Source organism: Coptis chinensis, chromosome 9 (assembly GCF_015680905.1).
Source record: "Coptis chinensis isolate HL-2020 chromosome 9, ASM1568090v1, whole genome shotgun sequence".
Classification (NCBI taxonomy): Eukaryota; Viridiplantae; Streptophyta; class Magnoliopsida; order Ranunculales; family Ranunculaceae; genus Coptis; species Coptis chinensis.
The window spans coordinates 895,037-914,778 of NC_141464.1; the positions used below are offsets into that span (position 1 = coordinate 895,037).

General features: G+C 37.9%; 1 pseudogene; it reads right to left on the reverse strand.

Annotated features, from left to right (window-relative positions):
• Positions 1-454: 454 nt before the first annotated feature.
• LOC147474329 (uncharacterized) lies at positions 455-17,606 on the reverse strand (annotated as a pseudogene).
• Between the last annotated feature and the right edge of the window lie 2,136 nt (positions 17,607-19,742).

A 19,742-nucleotide genomic window follows, 5' to 3' on the forward strand; every position in this document is an offset into this window, starting at 1 on the left:
AAAGATATAACAATGATAATATAAAAGAGGGACCAAGTTACTACAATGACTAAAATGTGTCACGTGTCTCATCCCATAGAATTACACGTCTCCAAAAAGGCAGAGAAAAGGTGCTAGAGTGGAATGCATGATACACGTGCACAAAAGACTCAACAAAAATAAAAACATGGGTTGCCTCCCATAAAGCGCTTACGATTAACGTCTCTCTAGCGATTTAATGCTTCGCGACACCCGATTCTTAGATTAGCATTTTGTCTACCAACTAGACACAAAATGAATGCCCCAAAATTGAAAAAATTTCGATGAGTCTCCTTTGTATTTTCGACATTTCATAAATATAAAACCTGTCATAACCACGAAAATCACAATAATATGTTTCTCATTGGTTAACCCAAATGGAGACTAGAATTTTGGAATGAAATATTTGGGAACAATCTGGCGTTTACTCTTACAACAGAAAAACAAAACCTAAAAACAACGAAAAACAAAACCTAAACTACTAAAATACAACAAGCATACTCATTCAGTCATGATAAACACGATCAATAAGATCCACCTCTTCCACATCCTTATTAGCAAAACCATCAAGATATGGTTTCAAGCGTTCACCATTAACCTTAAATACACGACCATCCGTAGGATCCTCTATCTCAACAGCTCCATAAGGAAAAACAGTTTTAACGATGAAAGGACCAGTCCACCTAGAACGTAACTTACCAGGAAAAAGACGCAAACGAGAATTATATAGCAAAACTTTTTGATTAGGTTCAAAGGACTTGTGAAGAATAGATTTATCATGAAAAATCTTAGTCCGCTCCTTGTAAATCTTGGCATTCTCATATGCCTCATTCCTTAACTCAGCTAACTCATTTAATTGAAACTTACGTTGTGTGAACTGCGCTTCACGCATGTCAAAGTTAAAAGTTTTAATGGCCCAAAAAGCACGATGTTCTAATTCCACAGGCAAATGACATGCCTTCCCAAACACAAGCCTATAAGGAGACATCCCAATGGGAGTCTTATAAACAGTCCTATAAGCCCAAAGGGAATCATTAAGACGTTGAGACCAATCCTTACGATCAGGTCGTACCGTCTTTTCTAAAATCCGTTTAATTTCCCTATTAGATACTTCAACTTGGCCACTAGTTTGGGGATGGTATGGGGTAGCAAGTTTATGAGTAATAGAGTACTTTTTCATTAAGGATTCAAACGCACGATTTGTAAAATGAGTACCATTATCACTTATAATTGCACGAGGAGTACCAAAACGAGAAAATATATTATATTTCAAAAAATTAACTACAACCTTGTGATCATTCGTTTTACATGGCACCGCCTCAACCCATTTAGAAACATAATCTACCGCGACGAGGATATAAAGATAACCAAAGGAAGGAGGAAAAGGACCCATGAAGTCTATACCCCACACATCAAAAAGCTCAACAACCAAAATAGGGGAAAGAGGCATCATGTTCCTATGGGAAATATTACCCGTACGCTGGCATCGATCACATCCTAAACAAAACTCATGTGCATCTCTAAAGAGAGTAAGCCAATAAAAACCACACTGCAAAACATTAGCAGCCGTCTTCTTAGGACCAAACTAACCACCACATGCATGGTCATGGCAAAAGGAGAGAATACTACGAAATTCACTCTCAGGAACACATCTCCTAACAATCTGATCAGGGCATGACTTAAACAATCCCAAAAAAAATACTTAACCTCAGCAAGAAACTTAGATTTATCTTGTTTTCTCCAATGAGAAGGAAACTGACCTGTAACAAGATAATTAACAATATCTGCATACCAAGGCAAGGTCGGGAGACAAAAAAAGTTGCTCACCCAGGGAAGGACTCATTCAAAGGCAAAAGACTAGTAGAAGACTCTACTATAAGCCTAGACAAGTGGTCGTGACCACGTTCTCTATACCCTTTTTATCCCTAATCTCAATGTCAAACTCTTGTAATAAGAGGACCCAACGAATAAGACATGCTTTAGCATCCTTTTTAGAAAGAAGATACTTCAAAGCCGAATGATCAGTAAACATGACAACCTTAGACTCTATGAGATAAGACCTAAACTTGTCTAAAGCAAACCACAATGACTAACAACTCCTTCTCGGTTTGTAGTGTAATTCATTTGGGCATCATTAAGAGTTCGATTTCGATAATAAATTACATGGGCCAACTTATCAAACCGTTGACCTAGAACAGCCCCAATTGCATAGTCCGACGATCACACATTAACTCAAAAAAGGCACACTCCAATCAGGTGGTTGTATGATAGGAGCGGTAGTCAATAAATGCTTAAGCTTCTCAAAAGCTTTCAAACAATCATCATCAAAGACAAAATCGATGTCCTTATGATAAGAGCCCAAAACTATAGTTTTAACCATTTAACAGTCATACCTTTAGACCAATTATGTGAGTAATAATTAAGAGTTAACACTGATTACGTGTTTTTATGCATTTCAGGCTTCAAAGTCCATTATGTGCAGAAATGTGCCACTTTAGCGAGATAAAGGAGCAAAGGTCAGTTACTAAGGAGTTCCGTGATTAAAGGCCAAGATTCAAGAAGACAAAGCCTTTCTAAAAGCCCGGTCAAAAGCTGAAGAGTCGACGCAGGCAGAAACAGCACACAAAGTCAGCAGAACTTCCGAAGGCCATATCTTTGGACTCAGACCTCGGAATGGGGCCTACCTTATGTCAAAACGACCGGCTCGGAAATAGCTTTCCAATGGTCTAAGCCTTGACCCAATCAGAGGAGCAAAAGTGGACGAAAAGTCTGTTGAAGCCAACTGCAGCTGAAGAGGCCTTTTTGGACTGAAAGAATTGGGTTTTGGGCCTGATTCTCTGGCCCAAAACATGGCTCCAAGCCCATGCACGATTTTTGGATCTGAAAGTATAAAAACAAAAGCTTAACTCTTTGTTAATGGTAGATAGGTTAGAGTAAAAAAGTAACCATTAAAATAGCTTCTAGACCTAGTTTTTATTTAATTGTTTTTAATTAAGTGTAGTTCAAATCCAATTCTTGTCTTAGATTAAACTCTTAGAATCATTGTTCTTCATTAGTATTAATAAATAAAATAGCTATTTGTTAATTTCGATTCTTGTCATTTACATTTGTGTTAGATCTGATTTCATTTATTACTTGTTATTCAATTCTTAGTTATTAATTAGATTTTAATTATTGTTTAATTTAGATTAGTAAATTTCAATTCTTTATACTATGTTTAGTTTTAATTTAATCGAAAATGATTGTGTAATGATTCTCGGCTAAACCTCCATTAGAGGGGGTTGAGAAGCCTTGATGAAGCTTGATTCTGATTATCGTAGATTCGTCGTAATTTCCTTTCCACTCTAGAAACGATTAGTTCACCATGAGAATGGGTTTAATCGTTCACATGCTAGTTATTAATTGGTAGAAATGCCATGTGTAATTAGGGATTAGGAAGAACCAATTGTTCTGCGAAGCAGTTCAATTCGGATTACGACGATTCGTCGTTAGTAGGATTAAGTCGAGTTAAGGTGGAATCAATCCCCCTCTAACTCCTTATCATCGAATCAACGTAGCATTCCTTTAGTTATTCCCATAGTCGACTAGTTGCATCTTGTGGGTAGTTGCATCGTAGTCTAGTTGCCTTTTCGTAAATCTCTCATTAGACTTTAAGTTTAGATTACTTACACGTAGAGAACACAACATGCGGAAGGACTAGGAGTGGAACGAATCACTCTACTCCACTATATCTCATAGGATTGAGAGTAGAATCTTTGATAATATAGGCATCATAAGATAGTTTTAGTTTTACTTGCGTTTGTAAGTTTCATCGCTTTATTTCGTAGGTAAAACTATTCAATTTTATCTTTTATCAAATGGCGCCACTGCCATCTTAGTTTCACTTTCGTATTGTTTTCGTAGTGTTAGTACTTTTCTTAAAGTCCCATTTCACCCACCCACCCGTGTTTGATTCATACTGTAGTTATATGATTCAACGTCGGAAAGTTCTGACAAAATAACACTGAGAGCGACCCGCGCCCTATAGCTGGAACAAGAGCGCGACCCGCCCTTAAACTTTGGAATTCCAAGTTACCCTGGGCGCGACCCGCGCCCTTAGCAAATTTTTTCGGATTTCGACAGTTTTGATTCGAACTTTGTTTTTTCAATTTTTTCAGTGTTCTAACTTGTTATATACACTGAACACGCCAGAAACAAGGCGTTATTCATAAGCGAAGCAAAGGACGAATTAGGTATTCCTTTCTTCCACACCATCTCTCTCGTTAGAGGTTTATACTAGTATATCGAATTGTTTGGAGTGTTGGCGTGTTTAGCTAAGTTTGGTCTTAGCCTTGTATGAGGTTAAGGTCCGCCAAACAAAACACCGAACGTAAATACACAACAACATCAACAATCAAGTCTATCTAGTATACCACCCACTACACCTCTAGCTACTATTTCACACACACCACCGATATAATGGTGAAGAAAGAGAGACTCTCTCTCTCGACTTCTACAAAGCCTTGAGCGATAGCCCCAAATCTTGCATCGTTCTAGCGGACCCGATTGGGGATTTCGAATCCCCAAATATTTTAATTTGTTACCGCTTTTTCATGGATTAGACCATGAAAAACCTTATCGGCTACGCGTAGGATTGAACAAGTCCTAACAACATTCCACCATCCTACGGTTTGGTGCGGAACAAATTAAATTAAGGGTATTCCCTTTCACCTTAGCCGATAAAGGCGTCTTGGTTAAACTTGGCGCCTAAATTTGTGGACTCGTGGGCTAAACTTGTTCAAATTGTTTATGGAACATTTTACCCACCCCTAAAGATTAATAAGATGCTTTCCAAGATTCATTTCTTTTCGACAAAATTCTCATGAATCATTTTCGAGGAGGCTTGGAATCATTTCACCGATCTCCTTATAGAGTGTCCACATCATAACTTAGCTTAAAGACACGTTAGTTCGTTGCCTTTTCAAAGGACTTCTACACCACCATAAAGAAGTCCTTGACATAATGAATGGGGGTAGTTTCTTAAGAAAAGGAGCCTCGGAGGCTTATAAATTTTAGAGGACCAAACTAAGCTTTAAATAACAACTGGGGGTAGTGACGATATCCATCGCCTCGCGCTAGTTCTTCTAATACTGATTAAGGCCGCGGTATGTTTAAAATTAAACACGATCCCCGAGCTAAAAACTCTAATCGAATCACTCACTAAAAGGTAGAGGCCATTTCGTTCAAGAAAAGCCTATCCCCATCATGAATGTAAATTCAAATCCATGTAGTTTCATTTGGAGCCCCGAAAGCATCCCGACTCCCACTATCCTATAGCCTATGAATAGGCTTGTTCCATTAATAGTGAACCTAACGCCCTTGGAGACAAAATCCTAACTTCCGGTTGGAGAAATAACCAAAAAACGCCACACCTCAAGGGTACAATAATCAATATGTTAGGCCTCACGCATGCTTTTAACCAAGCCCCACTACGACAAGGCGATGTGGTCGGGGAATTTTAATAATTATAACAACCAGGTGCAACCTCGACAAGGTCAAGCACAAAGTCAAGGTAATTATAATAATTATAACGCTTAATAGAGGTATCGTTAGGTAAATAATAACTATCAAAATCCACCCATAAATAATTCACGCGGAAATAGTTCCAGTCACACCACCCGTGACTACTACACCCACACAACCGGATTGTCTTGACACCTTCATACAAGTGAGCCAAAAACTTTTCCAAACCATGGCTCAATCTAACCAACAAACACTTCTACAATCCGTTAATAATTTAACCAAAAGCGGTTGGCTCAAGATAAAGCCCAACCCAAAGGTGTGTGTTCCGTGTCACGAAATACCTAATCCTAAAATAACAAATACAGCCTTTGAGGTAAACCGATAATACTAGTAATGAATATGAAAATGTAGGTGAGCTAAAGGCCATCACCACTCTCCGTTCTGGTAGAGTGGTTGATAACAAAGTAACTATGCCTATAGTTACCCCACCAAGAGTCCCCTACACCGCTATATTACTAGATACCGAAATAGAAATTGAAGAGCCTACCATTTGTAGAGGTACCCGGTTACAACAAAACCTTAAGAAACAGGAAGCCACGGTTAAACATCCAGTAATACCATTGCTAAATATAGAAAAGAAACCACCGTTTCCACAAAAATTAGCCATGTTAACTAGGGATACAAATTATGAGGAGATTAGGGATATTTTCAAGAATCTAACTATAAACCTTCCCTTCCTCAAAGCTATAAAAAGCTACCACACCATGCTAAGTTTCTTAAGGAATTGTGTACTACTAGGCGTAAGACCAATATACCAAAAGCTTTTTTAATGTAACAATTCCCAACTCTATCCGAACATAATGGAATTGTTATGTACAAGGACCTCGGTCAGATCCTATTATACAATGCACCTTAGGAGATTCTTATACGACGACCGCGTTATTAGACTTGGGGGCTAGTGTCAACTTACTCCCGTTTTATTTGTATAGACAAATAGGTCTAGACGAGATGCAACCCACTAAAATGACGTTGCAATTAGCTGATCGGTCTATTAAGTATCCTAAGGGTGTTGTCGAAAATGTTCTCGTAAAAATTCAGGATTTTTACTATCCGGCTTATTTTGTCATCCTCGATACAGATGTCGTTAACGACTCTGTCCCGATCATCTTAGGACGTCCATTTCTGGCAACTGCCAATGCGCTCATTAATTGCCGAGATGGTTCAATGTCCATGTCTTTTGGCCATCTTGCTGTTGAAGTCAATGTTTTTAAAACAAAGACATAGTTACCCGATTCGTCTATGGATGGAGAGGTTAGCATGATCGAGAGCTTTGCTCGAGATTATTTCAACAACACGTTCCCTAATAATCATATGCCCAAATTTCTTTCCTTTGGAAGATCAGACTCCAACATTTCCATCCCTACACTAGTCGATACACATATTACGGATGAGGAGGAGATAGATGATTTTCTAAAAGATATAGAGGACTATCATAGTAACGTGGATATGACCAATCTAGATGAGCAATTTGATGAGTTTCTTAGAGCAGGTGATGATTCACCCTATCAAGAACTACTTTGCACAACATCCACCTCGATTCCCCTCCTTCCACCCTTTCAAAGGAATCTTGAGTTTGCACTCGATCCTGTTGTTTCTTCTGTGCTTCATAATTTTTTAAATCCACCTAGTAAACAAATACTTCAAAAGGACAAACCATTTGACACCTTCATTTTCAGAATTGAGACAGTTCCTACACACACAATGAATGAGTTTTGTGCTAAAACCACATCCTCATTGTTTTACGGTCGTCTTTCTACAACTTATCCATATCCACCATATTCTCCACAACCATTCACTTTTCCACACTTATTTACTAGAACACCCACTCATTCAAAAATGAAAAAGAAGGTGAATGCTAGGTTATGTTATAGGTCTATCCGACTTCGCTTTCAGTTCACTAGGTTGCGTCATAGGAAATCTTGGTGCTTGATTGTGTTTGGATATATTTTACGTGATATTTATTTATGGAATGATCCACAACTATTTTGGGTTGTTGATATATGATAAACCGCATGTTCTTACATATGTTTAGATAAAGTCTCGAAAGTATCCGACTATAAACGACTCAACTTTTGTATTTGGTGCATTTCATTTCATTTCCATATATTGGTGAGTGCACCATTAAGGTAACGGGACCCTCCCTATGGAGTGTGTGGGCTGTAAGTCTTGGATCCCCGAGTCCACGTTTAAACATAATTCACGTTTTCCACTCTTGCATGTTTTCTCGGATTTTTGAGTCATGTTTCTCTATGGGGTGAATTATGTCTTTCTTGTTTATTGTTTTTTTTTTTTTTTAAATAAAAATAAATAAATAATATATATATATATATATATATAAAAATATATATATATATATATATATATATATATATATATATATATATATATATATATATATATAAATATATAAAGAATAAACATAGTAATCTAGGAAGTCTAGGAATCGACTTTAAAAGACCCATCGCTAAAAACAAAAAACATTGTTTTTCTAAGCTTCGTTGTAAAAAATTTGTTTGGGGGTGGGGTGTTCGTGTTTCCGTCCTAAAATGTTTTATATCCCATTAGAGTTGCTTAGGCCATTTAATTATATTACGATTCGGGTTGACATAATCCATGAATTTAGAGTTCAATTGTTCGCATAACGTACGTCATGCACGCACTTCGAGGCATTTTCCACTATCTTATATGTCATCTACGGTCAGAATAGAGTGTTTTATGGATCATTGGATTGGAAATTCTCTCCTTATCATTTCTATATCTCATTCGCAAAAATCGGACCGGTAACGAAGCGGCAATTTTGATTTGAAGTTTCGCGAAAAAATCGAAAAAATCACAAATTTCGATTTGGGCTTGGGCCCAACCCGCGCCCACCGACAGCGCACCCGCGCCCTTACCTTCACCAACAGTCGCGATCTTCTTCTCCATCCGCCATTAACGCCCAAACCTTCAAACAAAACCTAAAACAAAATCAAATTAAAAAGAAAACGAAAATTAACCCACGCCCCCAATTCAAATCGATTCAAATCTAATCTAAAAGCTTCCCACCACTCCACCACCACCACTGTTGTTTCAGTCGGTCGATCTAAATCCCACCACCACATCCGATTTAAACCCCCACTACATTACAAACTTCCAATGGCTCAACAACGAAGAATTTTACCAGAACAAGCTTTTACTGGCGACCACTTCGCGCCGTTTTACGGTGACGAAATGATCAGTCAAGACTGGAATAGGTTGTGGTACTCGACTGAAGCCTATTACCACAAGGACTTAGTCAGACGGTTCTACAATACGAGGGAGTTGGAAGGGACTAGGATTTTTGTTGTGGTGGCGAAGAGGCGGAAGGAAGTGACGACTGGGTTGTTGGCTGAGACTCTAGGCATTCCACCTAGAATCCATCTGGATGTCACCCTGCAGGAGTCCCAACATAATGGGGTAGAGCCATTGATGAACGAGACAGTTATTTAAGGGGACTACAATGCGAGATTGCATTGTGTTCGACAGGCTTCCCTTAGGACCAACCAGCTGGCTGCAGCTCAGTGGATTGGTCAGAACGTCCTGGGGAAGGAGAAGGTCAGCGACATCGGCCTGAACTGCCTCCATATCTTATGGATACTACAGGAGCAGAAGTATGAGTTCTGCATCTTAGAGTTTTTACTTAGCATGATTAGGGGAGCAGGGAAGTCTGTTGCACCTCTCCCTGTGTTGATAACAAAGATCATGCTGAAGTTGAGAGCAGCTCAAGCGACTGATCGGACTTACATCACCCTACACCGTAACCCTCGCATCTATAAGGAGTGTGTCCAACGGGTTTGGAGGTTGGCTGAGGATAGAGAAGAAGAAGAAGAGGATGGTGGAGAGGAGAATGAAGAGGAGGCTGGGGGAAATCAGAATGCCTCGGAAGATGAGGAGGACTTGACGTGTTTTGACGCGGATGCCTTGGAGAGATGCTGGTCAGATGCAGAACGCATGGCTGTGATCCATCGTGGCATGCGTTCGCTCAACACTATCGGTGAAGACCTTCGGACTCGACAGGCAACGATTCATTATAACTTCGAGCCCCAGAGAGAGGACCAGAGGTAGGAACAGATTAGGGCCGAGCTAGAAGCTCAGCGCCAGTTCCGGGAAGAGATGCTTACACGATTCCCACCTCACGGGGATTCTCCTTCTGAGGACACACCATCGAGGCACAAGCGTCGTCGCCGGAAGATCTAATGGTGCCGCCCATCGAGGAGCTCAGAGATAGCGATCTCGGACCGTGCCCCCTCCGCTACCCGCCCGGAGTAGTTAGGGATAGCATCGTTTGATGTTTTTATGTTTATTTGTAGTTTCATTATTGTTATTTATTTTAATGTAAGTTTTATTTCCGTAATTTGAATTTTTTGTAGTGAAATATATTTCGAATGAAAATTTTAATATAATGGGTTATTTTCATTATGCGTGGTTGTTTAATATTGATCCCACCTTCCCAACTTGTTTGGGGGTGGTTTTATCTATTCCAGCATGATTTTTATATAACCCTCGTCTTAGAATTTATTGCGGAGTCAAGGTGAAAATATGGCCGTTTAGGCATATATATGAATAAGTATCATGGTAGGATGAAATCTCGATTAAATAGGTACATTCTATCATAAAATCAACCTAAAAGATACTAGGTTTGAATTAGAATCAAGAAAATAAGTTGTTTCCGTTTTCGGGTTTGGAAATTTTAGAATTTCCGGAAACTGCCGTAAATACTTTTTGGCAACTTCCCGATCTGTTTTAGCAACTTAAAACCTATATAAACTTCATACATTCTACACTCACAACTCACACTACACCTAAACTCCATCACTCACCTTTCACTCCGTCGATTCCCTCGTTTCGGCTCATTTTCCGAAGTTTCAAAGAACTCCGGAGCTCACTCAAGGCTCAGTATATTTTTCTGAATTTTTGTCGAAGGCCTTCAAGCCTGAAGCCGACCAGCCAAACACTGGAAATTTCAAATACTCGAGGCGACTCGGCGCCCCGACTTCCGTGGACCAGAAAAATTCCGGTTTTCGCGGGTAGTTTCCGGATCATTCGCAGCTATTCCAGAGCGTAATTTTGAGATGACATCTCCAACATTTATACCGAACAATCTTTCAAGATTTGTTCAAAAGCACTACTTATGGTGCTTGGTTTTGAGGCGATCACATACGTTGGTCGGGGCCGCTTTTTATGGTAAGACTCGATGCACTTTATTCTCCAACACTAGCATCTTATTTTTACGATAACTACATTTTCTTTGAAAGACCGGATGGAGAACAAGTGTTCTCCATCAACATTGATAATGAACCAATGGAAATTACCGTGTTCTTGCTAGCATTTGTTCTTGACTGGCTATGCCCGCTAAAATACAAGACCCATGGTGCTATTGGGTAGATAATATGTATGTCTACACTTATGAGTTTTTGCATGAGTCGTATGGCACGGGCATTTTCCGTATCGAGGACCACGGGGACTATAACGTCGCTTTTGGTAGCCTGTCCATGAACATAGGAACTGTTATGTTTTGGATCATGCTAAACATTTTAGGGGAATGGCGTTTTTCTTCTGTGAATGATGCCACTTGCAGCGTTTTCCTTACTTTAGCCACGGGACGTATGTGTCATGACCTTCCCCGAACCTTGATGTCTAGTTTAGCTCGATCTCATAGCATGAGGCATAAGTACCTTCTTATGCCTGTTCTAATTTCACGTATTATGCTATGTAGAGGATGAGGAAAATGACGAGTAATGCGGGGGATAAGGTAAGTTTTCATTCTAGTTAGTGTCTGCTTATGTCCCAAGCAATTTCATTCTTGTTAACCCCATAATAGGTAGAACTCGTATAGAGTTGTGTCAGTTTTTATTTTCTATATTAGTACGTTCTAACCTTGTTTTACAGATGTTCCTGAATTTCACGCGCTTCAATAGTATTTTTCCTACCCTCTTTATTTAAATGCTTTGAGGACAAAGCATGCTTTTTGTTTGGGGGGGCATAGAAACACGTGTAATTAAGGCATCTGTTAGGATATAGATAGATATAATATGCATTTGTTTTCTAGTTAAAATTTTAAAAAAATCAAAAATATAAGTAAATAAGTTATGCTATACACTTAGGAATATTGGTATTGTTTTCTTTCTCCATGCTCTTAACAATCTAGAAGTCTCACATAGCTTTTGCATCAGAATAATTGTTAGAAACTTAGGTTAATATATAGGTAATAATCTTTGCATCTATCTATAAATATATTACATGAGTATCTATGATTGTTAGCAAGTTTTTCAAATCTAGGCTAGAGTACTTATTCTACAAATCCTGTGAGAATATAGCCTAAAAGCCTTATATGAGCTAAACATTTGAGAAATGACACAAAGGGAGAAGTAAAATCCGGATAGAGAAATCACATGTCCACTTGCTTGATCACTATGCCATATCCTAAAGCAAGAATTTAGGCCCTCTTTGGATCGATATAGCCAGAAATTCAAACCTATGAATTATTTTCCGCTAGTCGCCCCTCTGAGCCTTTCTTTAGCCTTTCATAAACCACAATCCCTTTACCCTGTTACAAAAACAAAATAAAAAATAAATCAACCTACCCAATTTAGAATAAGTCCGAGAATAGAATGAGGAAGAAAGAAGAAGAAGAAAAAACTGTGGTAAACAAAAATTAGTTAGTTGCTTCAGGAAATAAAAAGAAAAAGAAGTTTCCATCCAAAGAAAAAAAGAAAATAAAAATAGAAATAAATAAAAACTCAAAAAAAAAAAATAATAAAAGGAGTCAAAGCCAAAGAAAAAAAAAAAAATATATATATATATATATATATATATATATAAAAATAAATATATATATATATATATATATATATATATATATATATATATATATATATATATATATATGGCTAAGGATTGAAACAAAGTGTAGAAGCAAAAAGTAAATAACAAGGTTTTCTCTAATTACATTATATGAAGACTCTATTATCTCATACTTGTCCTTTTTGAATATCCATTTCCTTCATTCTTAAAACATCTCCTAATCCCCGTAACACCTAATAAAGACCTCTAGCTCAATTAGGAATAGGTTAGTGTGATAGTAAGTGGCAGATGTGTTTGATCGACTCCAGAAGCTTCCTTGTTGTCATTGAGATTGTAAGGTAAAAGTGTGCCCATCTTGCACTAGAGTAACGAAACTTGAGTGGAAAAATTAGAGTGTTGTATCTTGACTATTATTGTGAGAACCTACTTAAGGACGCTATTCCGAGTTCAGAAACGGACCTGCTATTGCATTTCATAGTATTACTCATTGTATATATGTTTATTATAGATGATTGATTATTATGCATATATTAGCTTAGGTTTTTTACTTGGTTATTCTTGTTCATAGCTAGTGAGATGTATAGATAATTTGGAGCATGAATAAGGAAACAATAGTTTTATTTCTTAGTCGTTGTAGTATATATGAAGTTTGTGAGTACCTTCACTGGAAAACTCTCACGAGGCTATAACTCGTCCACTAGGGAATTCCTAGTGGTTTAAGGCCTTGTGCGATATGGTCAATGCAATCGCATTTCAAATAAACGAGTAGATAGAACTCCATTTTTGGTCACTTATTTTAATTTCTCATCTTTGCTTGAGGACAAGCAAAATGCTGTTTGGGGGTGGTTTGGTAAGAGCCCAAAACTGTAGTTTTAACCCTTTAACAGTCATACCTTTAGACCAATTATGTGCGTAATAATTAAGAGTTAACACTAATTATGTGTTTTTATGCATTTCAGGCTTCAAAGTCCATTATGTGCAGAAATGTGCCAGTTTAGCGAGATAAAGGAGCAAAGGTCGGTTACTAAGGAGTTCCATGATTAAAGGCCAAGATTCAAGAAGACAAAGCCTTTCTAAAATCCCGGTGAAAAGCTGAAGAGTCGACGGGCGTAAACAAAGACACAAAGTCAGTGAGAACTTAAGGCCATATCTTTGGACTCAGACCTCGGAATGGGGCCTACCTTATGTCAAAACGACCGGCTCGGAAAGAGCTTTCCAATGGTCTAAGCCTTGACCCAATCAGAGGAGTAGAAGTGGACAAAAAGTCTGTTGAAGCCAACTGCAGCTGAAGAGGCCTTTTGGATTTGAAGAATTGGGTTTTGGGCCTGATTCTCTGGCCCAAAACATGGCTCCAAGCCCATGCACGATTTTTGGATCTGAAAGTATAAAAACAAAAGCTTAACTCTTTGTTAATGGTAGATAGTTAATGGTAGATAGGTTAGAGTAAAAAAGTAGCCATTAAAATAGCTTCTAGACCTAGTTTTTATTTAATTGTTTTTAATTAAGTGTAGTTCAAATCCAATTCTTGTCTTAGATTAAACTCTTAGAATCATTGTTCTTCATTAGTATTAATAAATAAAATAGCTATTTGTTAATTTCGATTCTTGTCATTTACATTTGTGTTAGATCTGATTTCATTTATTACTTGTTATTCAATTCTTAGTTATTAATTAGATTTTAATTATTGTTTAATTTAGATTAGTAAATTTCAATTCTTTATACTATGTTTAGTTTTAATTTAATCGGAAATGATTGCGTAATGATTCTCGGCTAAACCTCCATTAGAGGGGGTTGAGAAGCCTTGATGAAGCTTGATTCCGATTATCGTAGATTCGTCGTAATTTCCTATCCACTCTAGAAACAATTAGTTCACCATGAGAATGGGTTTAATCGTTCACATGCTAGTTATTAATTGGTAGAAATGCCATGTGTAATTAGGGATTAAGAAGAACCAATTATTCTGCGAAGCAGTTCAATTCGGATTACGACGATTCGTCGTTAGTAGGATTAAGTCGAGTTAAGTTGGAATCAATCCCCCTCTAACTCCTTATCATCGAATCAACGTAGCATTCCCTTAGTTATTCCCATAGTCGACTAGTTGCATCTTGTGGGTAGTTGCATCGTAGTCTAGTTGCCTTTTCGTAAATCTCTCATTAAACTTTAAGTTTAGATTACTTACACGTAGAGAACACAACATGCGGAAGGACTAGGAGTGGAACGAATCACTCTACTCCACTATATCTCATAGGATTGAGAGTAGAATCTTTGATAATATAGGCATCATAAGATAGTTTTAGTTTTACTTGTGTTTGTAAGTTTCATCGCTTTATTTCGTAGGTAAAACTATTCAATTTTATCTTTTATCACCTTACCAAGTAAATTGCATAAAGGGCGAGAAATCTTGCTAAAATCCTTAATGAATCGCCTATAAAATCCAGCATGACCTAAAAAAGACTTAATATCTTTCACAGTCTTAGGTGGTGGAAGACTAGAAATGACATCAATCTTAGCCTTATCGACCTCAATGCCTTTACTAGAAACGATATGACCAAGAACAATACCCTGTTGAACCATAAAATGACACTTCTCCCAATTCAACACCAGATTCTTCTCCTTGCACCTAATTAACACTAATTTCAAATGGTGCAAACCCTCATCAAAAGAATCACCAAACACGGAGAAATCATCCATAAACACCTCAAGAAACCTTTCTACCATGTCAGAAAAAAATGCTAAGCATGCATCTCTGGAAGGTACCAGGTGCATTACATAACCCAAATGGCATACGACGGTAGGCAAAAGTTCCAAAAGGACAAGTAAATGTAGTATTTTCTTGATCTTCAGGTGTAATACATATTTGATAATAACCGGAATAACCATCGAGAAAACAATAATATTTATGACCGGCTAAACGTTCAAGCATCTGGTCAATAAAAGGAAGAGGAAAGTGATCTTTCCTAGTGGCTAGATTCAACTTACGATAGTCAATGCAAAAACGCCACCCAGTAGTCATACGGGTGGGAACTAACTCGCCATTTGCATTCTTAACTACCGTAATACCAGACTTCTTAGGGACAACCTGAACCAGACTCACCCATTGACTATCGGAGATGGGGTAAATGATACCCGCATCTAACAACTTGAGAACCTCGGCTCTCACTACCTCTCTCATGTTAGGATTAAGCCGTCTCTGGAATTCACGGGTTGGTTTAGCATTCTCCTCTAGATGAATATGATGCATACAATCAGTGGGGCTTATCCCATTAATATCAGCAATAGTCCACCCTAAAGCTGTTTGATGGTCTCTAAGAACCCTAAGCAATTTACTCTCTTGTTCACTATCAAGATTAGAAGCAATAATAACAGACAAAGTCTCATCAGGTCCCAAAATGACATACTTAAGAGTATTAGGTAATGGTTTCAACTCAAGCTTAGGAGGACTCTCTATGGAAGGAATTGGTTTAGACTTAGAAGGAGAAAGAAGTTCTACCTTGGTTTTCCACTTATTAGTATCTAAGATTGGGGTGGCATCAAGCAAAGCATTTACTTCACAAATAGAATTATCCACATCAAAATCACCACCAAAGTGAGTTAAACAAGACTCAAGAGGGTCATCAGAATAACTTTCCAAGAAAGTCTTGTGAACCACACTTTCAATAAGATTAATATCCCAAAGATCATCAGGTTCAGGAAGTTGTTGAGTCACATTAAACACATTAAGTTCTGTAGTCATATTACCAAAAGAGAGCTTCAACACTCCATTACGACAATTAATGATAGCATTGGATGTGGCAAAAATGGGCGACCTAAGATGGCGGGGAATATGGTGTTTAAGATCTTGAACAGGTGTGTTTCTAGAACAATAAAATCAACTGGGAAATAAAATTTATCAACTTTGAATCAAAACATCTTCAACAATACCGTGGAACTCGATGGACCTATATCCCGGTTGAAGTGTAATCGGCATAGGTTTCAATTTACCAAAACCAAGCTGTAAATAAACTGAATAAGGTAACAAATTAACACTAGCCCCCAAATCAAGTAATGCCTTCTCAATCATATGATCACCTATAACACAGGAAATATTAGGGCATCCTGGATCTCTAAACTTAGGTGGAGTGCGTTTTTGAATAATCGAACTCACTTGCTCAGTAAGGAAAGCTTTCTTATGCACATTCAACTTATGTTTTTGCGTACACATATCCTGAAGAAACTTGGCATAAGAAGGAACTTATTTTATAGCATCAAGTAACGGAATATTAATATGAACTTGCTTAAACATCTCCATTATCTCATTAAAAGTATTTCCTTTCTTAGCATGAACTAACCTCTCAGGAAAATGGGCTTTTGGTATATAAGATGGTACAGGACTAGACTTGAAAGACGTAGGAGGCTCTAAGCACTTTTTAGAAGCATCACGACTATTAGAACCACTTACATCACTCTTCTCGCCCTCACACTCTATAGGATCAGATCGACCCTCAACATCCCTAGGCATCTCAACCCTATTATCAATATGTTTACCACTTCTAAGAATGGTAATAGACTTGGCTTGCTCCTGGTGATGCTCTTGGCTCAAGTTAGAGCCTATTTCATACTGTCCCTTTGGATTAGCCACTGGTTGACTAGGAAACCTACCATTTTCCCTCTCATTCAAAGTATTAGCAATTTGACCCATTTGAATTTCTAACTTTGCAATAGATTGTGCGTTTGAATGCAAACTCTGTTGGGTATCCTTTTGAAATCGTTGGGTGTCTTGAAGAAATTGAAGGGAACTCTGCATGAAAAGACTAAGAGTGTCCTCAAGAGATGGTTTCTTAGATGGTGGAGGTGGTTCTTTGGTATCAATAAAACTGGTTGGAAGGAACTTGAGCATATGAGTGGGAAGGAGGATTCACAGGTGACACCCCTGGATCAGTTTGATGCGGCCCATTTTTCCATGAAAAATTGGGATGATTCCTCAACCCAGGGTTATATGTGTTAGAGTAAGGGTCACCAAACGGTTTCTTATTATATGTGTTGAGTGCATTAGCTTGTTCAGCTATACACTCATTGAACGCAGAGATAGAAGGACACGTTTGGCCTGTGTGCGCTGGACTCTCACATAGTTGACATACTTGACTAACTGACTTGACATGAGAACTCTCACCTTTTAACTTCAAGGATTCCACCTTCCTTGCAAGATTGGCTAGTTTGGCACTCATCTCAAAATCACCTCTCACCTCATAAACACCACCCCTTTTTGGTTCAGCAGCTACTTGTACACTTTTATCATAGACCCTTCCTGGAGATTCCCATTGCTGAGAACTTTCAGAGATTGTCTCAAGAAGTTTCCAAGCTGCGTCCTCCTGCAAAGAGAGGATATCTGCCCCACTTCGGGACTCAACAAACTGACGGTGTGAAATCGACAACCTCTCAAAGAAAAACTGCACTAATTGCCATTTCACAAAATTATAGTGAGGACACCTCAAAAGAAGATCTTTAAATCTTTCCCAACATATATAAAACTCTTCACCCTCTTTTTGAGTAAAATGCATGATCTTTCTCCGAAGGCTAGTAGTCTTGTGTATGGGAAAGAATTTAATGAGAAACTTAATGTTCAACTCATCCCAAGTAGTCATAGACTTAGACTCTAAGGAATTCAACCACAACTTTGCCTTATCCTTCAGTGAAAAAGGAAAGAGGCGGAGTTTGATAATCTCTGGTTGGACTCTAGGGAAGTTAAGAGTACCACATATATCTAAGAACTCTTTAACGTGAAGATACGGGTTTTCAGAATCAAGACCATGGAACTGGGGAAGCAAGTTTATGATGGCCGCCCTTGACTCAAAATTAGCATCACACGCAGGCAAATAAATGCAAGAAGGATTAGAATTAAGGACTGGATAATAGTAGGCCTTAAGGATTTTAACTTCGAGTTCTGCTGCCATTTCTAACAAATGTTTTTCTAACTCGCCTTGGTTTGGATTAGTAGCTCCCTTATGAAATGTTCTTTCGATTTCCGGATCAAAAAGTGTTATATCAGGATTTTCATAATGGGTTTCTACCATACACAACCTCTGACTCTAGATGATGAAAACCTAACTCTACAATGAAAGGCAACAAACGTAAAATGAAAGATGCGGGATGATGCACAATCACAGAAAATAGGCAACAAATCTCAAACCGAATTGAATTTTTAATTAAGGTTTAAAATAAATGCTCCTAAACCCGAATAACACGATTCCCAGTTCTTGTGCTAAAAGCACCGTCACTCGATCCACGTGTCAAACGAGCTTTCCTAGTAAGCAGGCTAAAACCTATCCTAATGCAATATGCCTAAGGCTGGTCAAAGGTGACTTAACCAATCCTAAATGCAAGAAAAAAATATGAAAACAGACAAACACACAAGTTCAACCCCACAAAGTTAAAAGCGTACCTCCGGCGTGAACCTTCAAGGGCCAGTTGCGACGCCGGGTGACGACAAAGCAAGCTCCTTTGATTCTTCTCTATTAAGCTCCGAACTTGTATGCTCTAATATATATATATATATATATATATTTAAACCTGTAAAAATCAAAAGCAAACACTTAGACTACGGAATAAATCTAAACTACGACTAAACCTAAACTATGAATTACGTTAAGTAAGACCCTAAAACTCGATTGCACCACTGCAATTCCCCGGCAGCGGCGCCAAAAACTTGGTAGGCAATTAGTCGGGCAAAATTAATTAGACTAATCTAACCCTAGTTAAACCACAAGCGCACAGCTATCGTTGAAAATAGTTGCGGCAAACGGGTCGATCTCCACAGGGATTGCTACTTCGGACAAACGAGTGTTAAAATTATACTTAACTAATTCTACCGGATTTTTGATGTATGATTTAATTTAACTATTGACTAAGCAATGCAATTAAACTATTAACTACGAAAGTAATATAAATATAAATTAACTATCAATGAAGAAAACACTAAGGCATTCGAATCCACCCTAGACCGTTGTAGATTATCTTAGTTTAATTAATTGTAAAATTCTCTTTTTAATACGAGTAGCATGAGGGAAAGGTAACCCTTGCTTGCTCAAAGATGTGAGCGTGTAATTCTTAAACAATTCTAACAAATCGTATTAATTGAATTTCAGCAAACAGATATAAACCCCTAGCAAAAATTGTCTTTTTACAGTACAACTTCTCACAGGTTTAAATAAACTTTAGAACCGATGATTCGATATCAACAGATAAAATAAATGATAGATTTTCTACAGAAATCAGAGAATTCAATTAATTATTTACTGTAAAACTTAAGTCAGAGAATAATAACCCAATTAAACATAGAAAACCTACGCAAGTCTAGGGCTTCA